Source organism: Pholcus phalangioides, unplaced genomic scaffold (assembly GCF_987345545.1).
Source record: "Pholcus phalangioides strain wild (caught in Gottingen) unplaced genomic scaffold, Ppha-v1.0 ptg000007l_1, whole genome shotgun sequence".
NCBI classification, from domain to species: Eukaryota; Metazoa; Arthropoda; class Arachnida; order Araneae; family Pholcidae; genus Pholcus; species Pholcus phalangioides.
The window spans coordinates 3,638,992-3,652,730 of NW_028301600.1; the positions used below are offsets into that span (position 1 = coordinate 3,638,992).

General features: G+C 38.3%; 1 protein-coding gene across 2 annotated transcripts in view; it reads right to left on the reverse strand.

Moving 5' to 3' along the window:
• LOC149084809 (C-terminal-binding protein-like) overlaps positions 1-4,699 on the reverse strand; it is a 100,214-nt gene extending 95,515 nt beyond the window's left edge. Inside the window, exon 1 of one of the 2 annotated variants that reach the window (XM_089232545.1) lies at positions 3,890-4,699. The gene's annotated coding sequence lies outside the window, so the exon portion shown is untranslated. The remainder of the gene's footprint in view (positions 1-3,889) is intronic. The other variant, XM_089232546.1, reaches the window with a different exon arrangement.
• Between the last annotated feature and the right edge of the window lie 9,040 nt (positions 4,700-13,739).

Here is a 13,739-nt window from a genome sequence, read left to right on the forward strand (position 1 = left end):
ACGTGTTCTACCAACTCGGCGATGAACACCATTGAAAAATTATCTGTATAAACCAGTGGCTTCCAATCTTCATATGCCCAGAGGGCCGCACATGTAATTTTTAGAGAGGGCGACGGGCACTAATGCCCAAATCTACGGTCAGAAACTGGTGGTATAGTAGACTCTTGACTAACCGGCTCGCGACTGTCCGGTCTAGTTAAATAATAATTTTCTATTAGAAAATGTGTGTGTGTGTGCGTGAGGAATAATTTACTTTGCCAAAGCGTTCTAAGTGTTGTCAATTTGTGAAATCATTTATTAATGAACAGAGTAAAATAAATTTGAATAATTTTTTATCAGAATTAAGTCTGCATTGATATTTTGTTTATTTTAAAAGTTTAAGTATTCATACAGATTCATGACAGGGCCGTAACTAAAGGGGTCAACTGCCCTGGGCGGCAGTTTTAGGTGGGGGAACAAAGAACACCGTTAGAAAATTATATAATTTTAAAGGTGTAGGGGCAGCATAATGTTTGCCCCGGGCGGCAAAAATCCTAGTTACGTCCCTGTTCATGATTAGTTATGGTCCTTTACATGATTTTATATTCCCTGTAGTTAAGTTAAGTTAAGCATTATCAAATTTATCTTAAAATGTGCGCAGTTTTTTTTCAGACTTCCTTTTTCCATAATAAATTTTCAAACGTATGCCAGAGAAAGGGGGTTTGAGACGGGAATATGGTGTATTTTTGCAGTAGAAAATGAAACACTAGAAAACAATATAAAAAAAACTGAGCCGCCGTTCCCAATAAAGTCCTGCTTACGCTATTGTACACAGCACAGCATGGCCCCCACATGGGGGGGGGGGGGGCTGACAGGGCTCTAGCCCTGGGGCCCGGGACGATTATCATCATTTTTTTGCTTTTTCACGCTATAAATTAACTGCAGAAAGGGCCGGTTAAAAGTCTGACCGAGGGGCCCGCAAAAGATCATGCAGCAAGCACAGTACATAACAAGCATTTATAAAGTACTGGCCTATAATTAGAGGTTAGAAAATATGAATAAGAGCGGGTTTTGGTATAAAAAGTGTGTTTTTAACGGTAAATGGGTGGGGGTAGGATGTGAGCATTTATAGAACTCCGGCCTATCCGGCTTATATTTTATCCGACATGTTGGATAGTCAAGAGTCTGTACTCCATTAACTGTAACACATAGCAACTTGTCGATACGTTCTTAAAAAAAGAGTGGTTTCCGTGGGTACCCGGATGAGTCCGGAGATCATTGCGTAAACTGTTCAGTAATGATCGGTGGTTCAGACCAGTGGCATGTGCGCCATCTCAGTGGGGTGTAGTGGTACTTGTAGCACCGGTCTGAGCAACCCCCCCCCCCAAAATTGAATCAAAAAAATCTATATAACGATCAATTTCAGCACCCACAGATCTAAAACACTTCCGACACCTCTGATTCAGACGAGAAACACCACATTTAATCTGAGCAAAAACAACGATGTACACTTTAATACCCAATAGCGTTACAGCCGGCGGTGCAGTGAGTGCTAACAACCACGGTAATCTGTAGCACGGGTCTGAGCACGATCAGAATTGATTCAGAAAGTCGAAATTTCCTATATAAACCTCAAGACGAGCACCGGCAGGTTCGAATAAACACTTTCGACGCCCCTGTTAATATACTATATCTGTATATAAGGGCGTACCCAGGATCTGAACTGGGGGGGGGGGGGGGGCGAAAACTCACCGATACTAAATTGATACGTCCGTGCTGTGTGACAATTACTACACTTTAATTTCTCTTTTTTAATTCCCCCTCTGGTATCGTATGACCATTTTTGTCAATTTTGGGATATTACTACATTCTCGTACTGCGTTCTTCTCTTCTCTGCACCCCTTCAACTAACGGGTGCAGAGAAAAACTACGCGTGTCCTTCCACGAAGAGAGACTTAATTTTTTGAATATGTTTGCATTGGATGAAACCAAGTGTTGGGGGAATATGATCGAAGTGTTCAAAATTTTCAACGGGATGGATAGAACGGACCATGAATTATTAATACGCCCTCAATCGACTGCTTGCACAAAAGTACACCAGTATCGAGTGATAAGGGACAGTTCTAGATGGTTGGTGTCGAAGGGAAGTTTTCTCTAATAGGGTTGTTAATTAATGGAATAGCTTACCCCCTGGGGTAGTAAATTCTAACACAATTGACACGCTTAAAAATAAATACGATAAACATGTTGGGGTGAATCGAGAAACTATCCATATTTAGAATAAGACAACCATAAATATTTTTATGGGCGTTGTATAATATTTTATCATGCATATATATATTGCTTCTAGTTTTTGTAATTGCATTTCTAATTGGCAGTTGCTGTATTTTAGTAATCTATGACATCCACATTTGTTAAGGGCATCTTTTTCTCAGCCACCTCGTTGGGCATTTTGCCTGTTGTGGCCTTGTATTTGTATTTCTCATTCTGTAGTTTTAGGGCCGTAGTATTGTATTTTAGCTAAAATAATTTTTAAAATTTAAAAGTCACAACAAAATACAGTAATATCTCAAAATTGACAAAAATGGACATACGATAGTATGATTCTGAGGCACAGATATATCTCACACATCTATACTATTGACGATTTTTTCAAAATAGTGAAGATTTTAGAAGCTGATTTGATGACGGACATTACGTGAAACGCAACTTATAATTTATATTTGTTGGTTGAGAGGGCGGGGGGGACACGTGTCTGTCTCGTGTCTGAATCGAATCGCTAAGTTTTCGATAACTCAATGAATAAAACGAACAAAAATAATCTCGCCAACTGATTCAAAACCCGCAACAACGAACGCACCGATTAAAAAGCATCGTTAAAACAATAGAGAAAAACGTCGGCGACTAACACGAGAGAGAGAGAGAATACACAACCCACCGATAAACAAATCATTAAGCGAGCGACCAGCTGATGTCCAATCATTTTCGTGATCACGCGCCTCACGCAAATCAAAATAAAAAAAACGTGGATCATCACAAGAGTGTGGGTGGATGGAGCATGCGTACTTTATCATATAGTATAAAGCGAGGGAAAGTTGTTACAAACTAAAACAGATTAAAAGACTCGGCGAGCGCTTGACCAAACAAACGCTGCGCAGTCACCGTCCGTCCCAAAAAAACTTTTCCATTACACCCAATTGCAAAATAATAACCAACCGCGTTCCCCCTCGCAAAGTTCATTCATCAATACGCAGTCAATTCGCGATAAGTCGGCTCCGTACATAGACTAAAGATATAATTATTCTTACTCTGTGGCTCCGGATATCTGTCTATAAGTCCAAGTTTTCGCTAGGCCCCAGAACTTTTTTCCGCATTTTAGAGGTAAAATTTTCTCTCAACTCGAAGGTTTTCCTCCAAGTCGAAGTTTTCGAGCATGAGAGGAAATTAAAAAATAGCATTTCGTAATATAATTTTTAGCAGATTCATTTGTCTGCTTGCAAAAAACGTGAACGACTTTCTCACGAAAGGAGACAGTCAAAAATTGCTGCAAGAAAATAATTTTTTAATACTACTTTATATAGCACTGTTATTCAATGCCGTCTTAAAGCATGGGCCCATCCGGCCACGGCCCGGAGGCCTCAAGAGAAGAGAGGGGATCTCACAAAAATGCTATCTGGTTGAAATTTTCGAGAATTTTCCAGGTAGGGCCTCAGAAAAATCACTTAGCCCGGAGGCCAACGATGCTCTTAAGACGGCCCTGCTCTTATTTTAATGAATCTTTCTTTTCCCCCAATTCTGAAATTGGAATTTCTGATAAGTCGAACTATAACGATAATTCGAAGTTTTTTGTCGACCACTGCACATTCGACTTATCGAGATTTGTCTCAGTGATACTTTCGATATAACTTACCTCCAATTATTTTCCAAGTATATTCCAACCTTGAAATGGGTCAAGAAGGTCAGCGACACTCGGTCACACACAAACCGCGCGGCAAATTAACGTTCTTCAAAATCGCAGCACCAACTTCTTCACGAATAAAAAAATTATAATAATTATAAAAATATACAAAAAAATAAAGTGATATGAAAGTTTTCAACGGAGACAGTCGACACGTCTTCGACGATCCTAGGCAATATCCAGCATAATTAAAAAAAAAAAACACCCGAATTTTAGAAGGAAAAAAAAACAAAATCTTAATCGAAAACGTAGACTTGACTAAAAGGAAGAAACACAAGCGTAGTAATGGCGACGTTCTGTGGGAGACTCATTGTCAGGGCCTAGTCGACAAGTGAACTCGATAGAAGCAAAGCAAAGGCAAGGCAGAACTCAACTCTACTACTAAAGGCAGTTGTGCGTGAGGAGGTGGAGATGGCACCAGGACACAGAATCCCAACAACCCTGTGGCGATCCTTCGCCCGTTCGCGGGGCTGCTTGCTTTTACAAAAGGGAAAACGACAAACGCCAGCAGAGGCTTCGCTTTGAGCTTTGGCTCATTTTCTATCCCTTGTAACATTATTTGTGGAAAGAAACATTAGTCTCCAGCATTGCATCTAGCGGCACAGTACGTTTTATCGAACCAAGAAGGGGTGGAAAAGTGACAAGCAGGTTGAGAGGCGAAGCAATAGAGATGGTTGCAGCGAGTGAGTGAGTGAGTGAGAGGGTGAAAAGAGAGTTTTTGGTTGGGTTGTGCGTTGGTAGAGAGAAGAAGAACCTTTTACTATATACACACTCACACACACACGGGAGAGTCGTTGCTTTTGCTGCTTCTTCTTGTTGTTGTTGTTGTTGGTTGTTGAACGAACGGAAGCTTCAACCCATCGAACGCGTTCTTCGCTCTTTTTCCTTCACTTTTTCTTTTACTCTCTCTCTTTTCTTCTTTTTATGTTATTATTATTACCAGTGGTGGTGTTTGTGTGACTTTGCTCGTGTTGGGTGACGAAGAAGAGAAAAGAACAAAAGCGCTGCTTCTTCGACTGATTATAAGACGACGTTCGTCGCAATTAGCAAAATCTATCGGGGACGATTCAAAAAATACGTATTTTTTCCTCAAAAATTATTCGATTTCCGCATGGGCAACATGGACATTTGCCCAGGCCCCCGTGTTTTAGGGGGGGGGGGGCTACAAATTTATAATAGTATATATATATATTTTACTCAAATTTTTATAAATTTTATTTGGTAAAATTTTGGAAAATCAAAGAATTTTCCCTAAATCACATCATACTATTCCCCCGTGTTCATAGAAACAACATTAAAATTGAAAACAAAAAAATTAAATTTTATTCTTTCTTAAAAATAAAGAGGTGATTTAAAAATCAATTATGGCATACTGTCTGATACCCGTAGTTTCGCTCGCACGGATTTAGTAATATGAAAATTACTCGACGGGACCATCCCCCGTATAACATTTTAACCCCTCATGATCCCCCTTGGGGGATGAATTTTCAGAAATCCCGTCTTGGTGGGACCAAATTTCATGAATATTTAAATAGCCGAGCTAAACCGCTGAATAGCTTCAGCGGTTTATCTCGGCGTGATTTCTCTATGTAACCTTTGAACCCCCTTATAACCCCGATAGGTTTTAAATTTCAAAAAAAAACCTTCCAAGTTGGTCTTTACGTCATGAAATAAAAAGAATTTCATGTGAATAATAGATAGCTTCAGCGGTTTCAGCTCGGCGTGATTTCTATGTTACCTTTGAACCCCTCCCCCATCACCCCCTTGGGGGTCGATTGAAATGTCTCAAACTACTGACAAAATTTGATATTTTAGCTTCAGGTATTTCGGCAATGATGAATCCGTCAGGACATCTATTTTGTAAATTTTTGTTTTGTAAATTAAGTTAAGAATCTCACGTGTCCAGGGGAAAAAATAAAGTACTTTCACGTGTTAGAAAAATATTTTTTCTGATTAATAAAATCGGTGTTCGCAATTGCGAACACAGGCCGTTAAAAGTTTAATGCCAGAACCGTAACTATGATTTTTGTATTATTTTGCCGCCCGGGGCAAACATGATTTTGCGATCTACCCCCCTCCCAATTGAAAATGCGGTAATTTTACAACGGTGTTCTATGTGTCCACCTAAAATTTTCCGCCTCTAAGTTTTTCCACCAGGGGTAGTTGCCCCCCTTGCCCCCTCTAGTTCCGGCCCTGATTGATGCCATAAAAACACATTCTATTCATTTCACGCATTTATCTACTGAATGGATTTGAACAAATATCGAAATGAATTAAGAAATGAAAGCCGTCCATTGAAATAAATTGGGAGAGACATACTTATAATTCTGTTGTCCTCTAAAGCAGCGGTTCTCAACCTTTTTTGACCCGCGGAGCCTTTTCAGCACATAATTTCTATGGCGGAGCACTGTTTTGAATAAAATTTTTATGGCGGAACCCCGCAGGCCTCTTTCTTTTATTTATCTATCAAATTTACCGATTTATTTTGTTTTCCCCGATTCGACGCAGGGCCCCTGGGAAGTGCACATGGTGCCCAAGGGCTCCGCGGAGCACCGATTGAGAACCGCTGTTCTAAAGTATAAATATATCTTTAGGACAAGCTTTTTTCTACTAGCCTATAGAAATTCTACAGGAGGAGTTTTACAATGAAAAACTGGTCATTTCTTTAGTTTGTTTCTTAAAAACAATTTTTTTTTTAGTTTTTCTCCCAGTAAAGTTATTTTTATTCTTTTAACATTTAACAAGAACTAGAAATTTTATTTTTATGCAGCTTTCTTTATATTTTTTAGCAACAGTTGAGTAAAAAAAAATTGAATTTAAAAAAAAATAACAAATAAAGTTTCAAGCTACTTTTTCTTGAAATACGGGTGATCGGAATTTGTAAAAGATCGAAAATTCTTCACTTATTCACAACGTTATATTGAAACACAAAAATAGCTGAAAATTGTACGAATATTAATTAGTTAAGATTAAATTAAACCAATTTTTCATGTCGACTAGAAATAAAAATCACCTTCAATTTTTTTGGGTACATGAATTTTTTTTATCGAATTCGTAGCAGGATATCAAAGTTTGTCCTCTTCTTTTGGCCACTGCCAATATCTTCCTGCCTTCTGCATACAATTGCCTTCAAATTCCGAATCAAACGTTTTATTTGTTTTACCAGGATAGAAGCTTCTACCGTATTTTACATTTCTAAACTTACTGAAATTTACACAGCTGTGTCTTAATATTAACCCGCCAAATGTAATATGTTTACATTTTATTACGTGAAAAACTACCTAATCAACGTTCAGAAATAATTCAAATAGTGAACTGATAATTATAAAATTATGAATTGAATAATTACTTACTTTTGTTTGTTTTCTCTTGACGTACGATTTGGACTAATCAAAGTTTCAAGAGGTTTCGCAAAGTTATCATAACTAACTAGAAGAAACAAGGCGCCTCAGAATATTACTAAAGATTAATATCACTCAGAATATATTTAAAGATCTCAGCGCATTCTTACAAATACAACGCCACGTTGTGACAATTGTGTCTAATTGTTGTGAACAATTCTAGATCAAGAAAGCGACCATCATCGCTTGTCACCACGACGAAAACTCAGCCCACCAAATAATTTCAAATGTGAAAATAATGCTTGTCCTAAAGTTATCCCTCCTTTCTTAAAGTTACCCCAGTTTACGGTATTGTGAATTTATTTACCGGTGGTGTATTATTCCCAGCTAATAATCATGATAAAGCATCAACAAATTACAGTGATACCCCGAGTTGCATAAACTCGGAGTTACGTGATTTTCTGCGAAAAATTAACATTTTTGAAATTCAATCCTAATCACGAGATTATTGCTGAAATAATAGAGATTAATAAGCGATAATTATGCGAAGTTTTATTCGATCGTTCGTTTCTTTCGTTTTATTGATGAAACTATGCTGATTTTTGAGTCTACGGTGTATAACGATGAAAACCTTGCCGGGATTTAGAAATGGAATCCCGAGGCTTATTTGATTTCTGTCATTTTTGCAAAGGTCAGAATTTTATACCTGAAGTCCAACGCCAGTTTAAAAAATAATTTGTGATTCTCTTTGATGACAATGCACCCGGTCTGCCAACTTTAATTAATTTTAACTCACGAGTGAATGTTTTTTTTTCTTCCCTCCTAACCCAAGCAGCTCGTTTCTTTCGATGAGTCACGGTGTTACAATGTTTATCGAAACATTTAAAACAACATAATTTTAGTGGAATATGGTCTTTTTTTCAGGACCGGATTGCAGTCACAACGCAAATTAGATTTCATGAAGCCATAGAAGAGCATACCATAGCATCAGTCATGGTCAGGGCCGCAACTAGGGGGGAACAGGCGGGTCTCGTGCTCGGACACTGGACCAGAGGGGCGCAAATTTCATTCTCAAACCTTACCTTCAACATTACAAGAGGGCGCCAAAATGCGCACTTACCACGGGTGACCAAGCATCTAGTTGCAGCCCTGGTCATGGTAAGAAACAAAAAGACAGGTGTTCTCCCAAAAATTTGGTCCCAATTAATTAATAGTTATACGTATTTTCATGGGAAACTGTACCCCGACTTACGCGGTTGTTGTACATCCCACCTATCCTGTAACTTCGGGTGTTACTGTACTCAAATTTATCCAATGATATGCATAAACTTCAGTCTATGATGAAGAATTCGGTCTGTAATCTTGGTCGATATGTTGATAAGTGTGAAAAAAGCCAACATCAACAATACTGATGATGATTTTCATGGGATTTTTCTTGTTATCTCCTTCACACTTATTTAAATTTAATTTAATCAAACTTACCAACTTCATTTGCAAATCATTCACAATCGCCGGTAAAGATGATAAATATAGTGAATTTTTCAAATTAACCGGGATGACATAATAACCGGCAATTATGTATGATTACTGCAACGCACTAGCTAGTAACACGGTTGCAATAAAAAAACGAACCCCCCCCCCCTGAAAAAAACTGCGTATGCTACTATTGTAACATTTATACTCACTGTATATGTACAGTAGGCTACTGACATCATCATCATGTCCCTTCCAGGCCTTTAAGCCCATCTCCCGACATGTTGATACCATTCGGATTTCGTATGTTTAGAGAAGATAAAAAAAAAGTAAAATATACACAAAATTTTGTGACAAGGTACTTTGATTCCGTCACGAATATTGTCGAAACTTTTGCCAGCAAAAAAGACATCTCCTTGGGGTATTTTCACCTTATTATTTTGTTTGGTATTCTTATCATTTGAGAAGCACTCAATGACAACTTGAAAACTACTGAATGAATAGTCATAAATGGCATAAGGCATACATGTTCGACCTATGGCTCGCGAGCCAAATGTGGCCCTCGGAGTCATCTGATGTGGCTCGCGACCTCAAACCAAATTTTGTAAAAATGAACTGAGCGAAACATTCCCATATCACATAAGTATCCCGCGGCACATTCACAGATCACTCATTGACCCATGGCATATTTACAGATCTCCGCGGTGAATTTACAAATCACTTGAGTCACCAACGGCACAGTTCCAGGTCACTCAAGCAGCCGCGACCTATTTTCAGATCATTTAAGTGTCCCATGGCATATTCACAGATAATTTTAGTGACCCATGGTATATTTACAGATTGTCGTGCCACATTTTCAGTTCACTTGAGTGACCGCGGCACAATTACAGATCACTTAAGTGACCCACGTCACAGTTCCAAATCACCCACGGCCCATTCACAGATCGATTTAGTTACACGCGGCATATTTTACGATCACTTAGTTGTCCCATGGCACATTCACAGATCGATTTAGTGACCTACGGCATATTTACATATTGCCGCAACACATACAGTTCATTCCTGTTACCTGCGGCACAGTTCCAGATCACCCGTGGTCCGAGGCCCATTTACGGATCACATAGGTAAGTGTCCCATGGCATTTAGGTGCTGTTCGAGATTTATCAAGTGGCCCCCGAAACGTTTTCAAATCAACGAAGTGGCCCGCACTGTCATAAAGGTTGAGCACCCCTGGCATAAGGGGTACTTGCATGCGTTTCATAACATTCCAGCAGAAAGAAAAATGTAAAAGAGCAATTTGTGAATAATCCCCATCCCCTCCTAATACTGTGAAGCCGCATTTATTGGATGATGTTTTTCGACATAGGATTAAATAACTTTGTCCGCTCGCTATTGAAATCGCATGAAAACAAATCTTGCCGACCACCTTAGTGTAAAAAAAATGACGAGAATCAATGTGTGTGTGTGTGTGTGTGTGTGTGTGATTTTTGGAATATCAATGACTACAAATACTCGTCCTAATGATTAAGAGGATTTTAGAATTTTACGTCGTTAGAGTTCGATTGACATGAAGGAAGAGGGAATATTAAAAAAAAAAAACCTATTTTCAGTTGGATCGATGCCCACTGTCCAAAACTCACAGGTCACACAGAGAGGAAGAGACAAGACCAAGTATATCAAATCATATTTTGAAGCTTTGTTAATTGATTATGATTTCTAGCTAATTTCCAGTGAGTACGCGATTGCCATTCAAAAACTTATACGTGGTTTTGTAAATCGTTTCTTTTTAATATATTGAGGGAACATACACAAATTGCAGCGTGATTAAATATAGACTGTCATTCCTCCATCTTATTTTTTACACTATGAATCGGTCTTTCCCAAAGTGGGAACCCCTTGGAGTGGGTTCTCGTATGCAGAGTCACCCTTAGAGGTGTGCGACAGGTGCGGTCGCATCAGGCCCCGCACTTACGTAGTAATAATTTTTTCCATAAATTTTCCACATTTTCATCAATTCTGAACTTTCATCATTTTTGGAATTTGAATTTTCATCTCTTTTGGAATTTAAATTTTCATCAGTTCTGGAATTATTTCTTTCATTTATTTAGAATTTTCATGCGTGGTGTAGAATTATCTCTGTCAATTATATTTCTTATTTCAGATTCATTGATTCTGAATTTTAATTAGTTTTCAGATAATTTCGTTCATTAAGTTCTAATTTTGATGTGTTTTGGAATTATATCTTCCATCAATTCAAAATTTTCCTCAGTTCGAAGTTATCATTAATTCGTTTTGGTTAATTTACATTTGATTGTGTCTATATTTTTTTGTATAGATATTTTTCAGCATTCGTGTATATTTTGTAATAATGTATAAATTTTCAGATGCGCTGAAATGATTAAAATGCTTCTGGTTCCGCTATTATTTTCTCACCGGCTCATTGCCCTTTTTATCGCATCTGCCTACCCTGGCACGGCCCGGGGGCCTCAAGAGAAGAGGGGCCTCAGAAAAATGAATAGTAGTTAAATTTTTCGAAACTTTGTCAGGTAGGGTTTCGGAAAAATCAATTGGCCCGGGGCCCATGATGCTCTTAAGACGGCCCTGCTGGAGTAGACTGGGGGAGCAGAAGTTACAGATACAGTGAGAGCTTAGCAAGGGGGCACTGAGAACAAATTTTTGTCTGAAGGAAAACGACGAAGAAATCAAAACGGGGTGACTCTTTTGAAACAAATATTGTACTTTGCCTATTATAAATATGCATCCGAACACTGCACTTTTTGTTCGATGTATTAGGTTGAAAAAAACTCTAGCTTATACGGCTGAAATACGGGTTAGGCTATTCGACTGTGCAGAACGTACATAATTCATTTATACAAGGTGTGCCACGTGTTGCATATTTTTTGTTTTGAGACCATGACCCTCATCAGGGTGGGGCAGGCAAGGCTCCAGCCCGGGGGGCCCGAGACAAATCTTATTATTTTTGTTTTTCTTACACTATATATTCACTACAGAGGGCTCCGCCAAAGATCTCAGGCTGGGGACACGCTCGGGGATGGGGGCATGTTTGAGACATAGCATTGCCTTCCTTCATTAAACGCTGCTTTTCAAATAATCCCACAGACAAACATCGCAGCGATTAACGTTTCCCGGGGTTTTCTCAATTCCGGGACAACTGCAATTCAACAAGAAACTATCCATTCGGAGGATTCAGTTCTTATAATCATATATAAGCAACTAATAAATTAACTTATATTATGCTTGAATATTTATTTAATTGAATCAATGCCATGAAAATTTGTGTATAGTAATTTATGTAATAATTTCATAACCATAATCAATATAATAGTTGCACAATCAATATGATGATTACATAGACAACATAATAATTCATAGGCTATAACTACTATAATATATTAGTCAATTAAAAACGTCAGGCATAACCACGACTTGAAATTGTGAAATGCGACGTTAACAATAGATTAGCAAAGCCATGGAATGAAACACGCATTCACTTCCTATTCAACCCTAACTACGTTTCACTAATCGCGTCATAATTTCATAAGAGAGAGATAGAGAGAAGGCTTTAAAGAGTTGCACTTACAAGAGCCTGTGTTACTGTTATTTTGCTGAATCTCTAACAAGTAACTAGCAGGATACCATCGCAATATCAAACTGACAGTCATATCCTATACATATATGCATGCGCACATATATTTAGCTAAAACTTACTGATTCAACAGTTCTTAAGTGCCAATTAGAACAACATCCACGAACTTTCCTTCGGAACATAGCATAAAGATGTTATAGTTAGAAGTGAATCTAATACAGGGTGTGTGTGTGTGTGTGTGTGTGTGTGTGTGTGTGTGTGTGTGTGTGTGTGGAGGTCGTTCTCAAGGGGGAACCCCCCCCCCCCAATGCTCCAAACAGCAAAAATGTTTCTAATGATGGTAAGCCAAGAATAGGCACATATTTACCATCAGTTCCCCCGACATTTTTGCGAAAAATAAGCTTTGGAAGTCAAAAAGCAAATATGAGAAAATACAAAAATTATAAAACCAGAAAAACACAATATAGCACAATATTAAATAGACACCTCCACAAATCTGTGTTTAAAAGGAAGACGGATAACCATTGCCCGGCGGTTATCCGTCTTCAGTTGCCGGATGGTTAACCGTTACCCAACGGTTATTCGTCTTCCTTTATAAGTTTCAAACTTATAAGTCAACCTGAATCTCACTAAAAGCTAAGTACGGTACCTCGGTAGGTGAGGTATACCTCGATGGAATTTGTCGTTGATTTTAAAACGGCAATTCAGCAGAAACTTCGAGATATTCGGCCAGCATGCAATAATATTATAGAATGCCGTTTTCATGCAGCACAGTTAAGGTCGGTGGTTCTTAACCAGGGGTTCTTGGAGAGGTTTGTTGTACCTTAAATAAAATATAGTTTGTTATACCTTGAATAAAGCATATTATTCTCAAGACTGTTTTTCCTATACCAGTGTTCCTCAAAGTGTGCGTCGCGGTGAACTGGTGATATTGATTTGTGTGCCAATTTTTATATTTTGAAGTGGCACTATAATCTGCTAAACTATTCTGAGAAGCTGCAGATAAACCATGAATTGGGCAAGAGAGTTGTGGGTGACAAAACACACTGCCCTATAATTGAAACCACTTGGTCTCATTACATCAGGCATTGACCAGGAATTCGCTCATATCGATGGCTAAAGCATGTTTTTTTCGAAATTCAAGTAATCGTGCGTATTTACCGAAAAGAGAAAATGATTAACAAGTGTCATACAAAAGAAAGAATGGTGAGCATTGACCCCCCATGCGCCCTGTAATGCAATGGGAACTATTCTATCTTCTATCAGTTGGTGAAAACATCGTGATATCAACGTTGGATTCTATGATTCCCTGATACCACTATATGTGTGTGTGTTGAATACGAATTTTTTTTCATACATAATTATTATTGTAAATGCATAT